The sequence below is a fragment of the Mandrillus leucophaeus genome, unplaced genomic scaffold (genome assembly GCF_000951045.1).
Source record: "Mandrillus leucophaeus isolate KB7577 unplaced genomic scaffold, Mleu.le_1.0 Scaffold228, whole genome shotgun sequence".
NCBI classification, from domain to species: domain Eukaryota; kingdom Metazoa; phylum Chordata; class Mammalia; order Primates; family Cercopithecidae; genus Mandrillus; species Mandrillus leucophaeus.
The window spans coordinates 364973-368199 of NW_012102343.1; the positions used below are offsets into that span (position 1 = coordinate 364973).

General features: G+C 44.9%; 1 protein-coding gene across 2 annotated transcripts in view; it reads right to left on the reverse strand.

Moving 5' to 3' along the window:
- ENTPD5 (ectonucleoside triphosphate diphosphohydrolase 5) overlaps positions 1–3227 on the reverse strand; it is a 62492-nt gene that overhangs the window by 52972 nt on the left and 6293 nt on the right. The window lies entirely within an intron of this gene.

Below are 3227 nucleotides of genomic sequence, written 5' to 3' on the forward strand. Positions count from 1 at the left end.
CACACCAACATGGCACATGTATACATATGTAACAAACCTGCACGTTGTGCACATGTACCCTAGAACTTAAAGTATAATTAAAAAAAAAAAAAATATATATATATATATAAAATTAGCTGGGTGTGGTGGTACATGCCTGTAGTCCCAGCTACTCAGGAGGCTGTGGCAGGAGAATTGCTTGAACCCGGGAGGCAGAGGTTGCAGTGAGCTGAGATCATGCCACTGCACTCCAGTCTAGGTGACAGAGCAAGACTCTATCTTGGAGGGGGGAAAAAAAAAAGGTACTGAAGAGGTATTTGGTGAAAAGGGACAAGACTGACAACTGGAACAGATTTGAAAACCATAGAAAAATTTTATAGCAATATTTTTCAAGTCAATAAAACTAATAAAAAGGTTTATTTAAAAGTCAGCTTTTGAGCTGAGCATGGTGGACACACACCTGTAGTCTCAGCTACTCCGGAGGGTAAAGCAGGAAGATCTCCTGAGTCCAGGAGTTTGAGGCTGCGGTGAGCTGTGATTGCACCACTGTACTCCAGCCTTGGTAACAAAGTGAGACCTTGTGTTGAAAAAAAATTTTATTTTTTTTGAGATGGAGTCTCATTCCGTCGCCAAGGCTGGAGTGCAGTGGTGTGATCTCGGCTCAGTGCAACCCGCACCTCCCAGGTTCAAGTGATTCTCCTACCTCACCCTCTCAAGAAGATGGGATTATAGGCACCCACCACCACACTCAGTTAATTTTTTTGTATTTTTAGTAAAGATGGCGTTTCACTATGTTGGCCAGGCTGGTTTTGAACTCCTGACCTCAAGTGATGCGCCCACCTTAGCCTCCCAAAGTGCTAAGATTACAAGCATAAGCCACCACCCCGGACAAAGAAAAAAAATTTTTTTTAAACTCAGGTTTTCTTAGATCATTGTCAAGGACTTACATACAACAAGGCCAGTGAACATGCAACCTCCTGGGGGAGAGACTGAACAGAATGAACTTCCAACAATATGAGCTGTCTCAAACTGGTAGGGAGGGAAGGGTCCTTGCTCCAAATCTGATCATGTTTCCAGAATAGATTCACAGATCAGAGGGCTAGTTGAATGATATAGCCGTTTATTTTTTATTTTTTTCTTTTCTTTTTTTTTTTTGAGACGGAGTCTCGCTCTGTTGCCCAGGCTGGAGTGCAGTGTGGTACGATCTTGGCTCACTGCAACCTCCACCTCCCGTGGGTTCATGCCATTCTCCCGCCTCAGCCTCCCGAGTAGCTGGGACTACCGGCGCCGGCCACCACGCCCGGCTAATTTTTTTTGTATTTTTAGTAGAGATGGGGTTTCACTGTGTTAGCCAGGAGGTTGTCGATCTGACCTTGTGATCTGCCTGCCTCAGCCTCCCAAAGTGCTGGGATTACAGGCGTGAGCCACCACGTCTGGCCTAGCCTTTTATTTTTTCTTTCTTGAGACAGGGTCTTAGGGTGCCCAGACTGGTCTCAAACTCCTGAGCCTAGTGATCCTCCCACCTCAGCCTTCCAAGTAGCTTGAATTATAGGCTCATACCACCATGCCTGGCTGGATATATCCTTTAAAGTCTAACCCTAAAATCAAATACTGTATCTGCCAATTAAGAAATGAGAATTGATGTCACTGGTAGTTACCAACAAATACATAATTCTTTCCTGTAAACAGGTCATTTTTGTATGCACATTATTTCATTTTAATCAAAACGTCATTAGACAAGTGTCAAGAAGGCCCATTCTGCACAATGAACTCATCTGGGTATAATAACAAAATGAGTCAGGCATGACCTCATTCTCCATTGTTTCAGGGTTGACTTCACTACAATAATCACTCCTCAGGAAAGCTGTTGCTATTGTTGCCTCTCTTTCTTCACATATCAGGAGGTCTTTTCCTGCCCATTCATTAAGAATCAAAGTCCTTTAGATAAGAAGATATCAATCAGGAGGGGGTTCATATTGCCCCAGTGAAAAAACAGAATGAAAATCTGAGGTGATGAGCTCTGTCTGCCTCGAAACCCATATCCACTGTGGGAGGCACTATGTACAGAAGAGTAACTGCCACTAGGATCAGTGCCACTGGGCACCGTTTATATTGGATTTTAACTTTGGGAAGAGAATAAAACATTTTCTCTTTCTTGTCATCAACTGAGAAATAGCTACTGCTTCAAACAGTTAAATCAAAATGAAAAACATGAGAAAGATAAAAATATTACAATGATAGTTTCATGTATAAAGGAAGGAATAGCGGTTCCCCATAATTTCATTTTCCCAAATTTGTCTTTCCCCCACCAAATCTGCCTTCAAGATGCTTTCCTTCTAAATACCAAAGAAACTTCGGGTTTTTAAAAAAACTTATTTTTATTGACAAGGTCTTGCTCTGTCACCCAGGCTGGAGTGCAATGGAACAATCACAGCTCACTGTAGCCTTGAACTCCTGCAATCCTCCTGCTTCAACCTCCCAGACGGCTGGGACTTCAGGCATGAACCACCGCGCCCAGATAATTTTTATGTGTTTTCAATTTTTTTTGTTGTTGTTGTTTTTTGAGACAGAGTCTCACTGAGTTGCCCAGGCTGGATGGCGTGCAGAGGCGTGATCTCGGCTCACTGCAAGCTCCGCCTCCTGGGTTCACGCCATTCTCCTGCCTCAGCCTCCCGAGTAGCTGGCACTACGGGCGTCTGCCACCATACCTGGCTAATTTTTTGTATTTTTAGTGGAGATGGGGTTTCACTGTGTTAGCCAGAATGGTCTCGATCTTCTGACCTCGTGATCTGCCCGGCTCAGCCTCCCAAAGTGTTGGCATTACAGGCGTGAGCCACCGTACCTGGCCGTGTTTTCAATTTTTTTTATAGAGAAAGGAGTCTCGCTTTGTTGCCCAGGCTGGTCTCAAACTCCTGGACTCAAGTGATCCTCCAGCTTCAGCCTCCCATGTTCCAAACCTCTCAAGGGATTACAAGCGTGAGCCACTATACCTGGCTCCACTATAACACTTTAACAGTGTTTGGTAAAAGTGTTTTCGGCCAGGCGTGGCGGCTCACACCTGTAATCCTAGCACTTTGGGAGGCCGAGGCAGGTGGAGCACCTGAGGTCAGGAGTTTGAGACCAGCCTGACCAACGTGGAGAAACTCCGACTCTACTAAAAATATAAAACTAACCGGGCATGGTGGCCCATGCCTGTAATCCCAACTACTCGGGAGGCTGAGGCAGGAGAATCGCTTGAACCCGGGAGG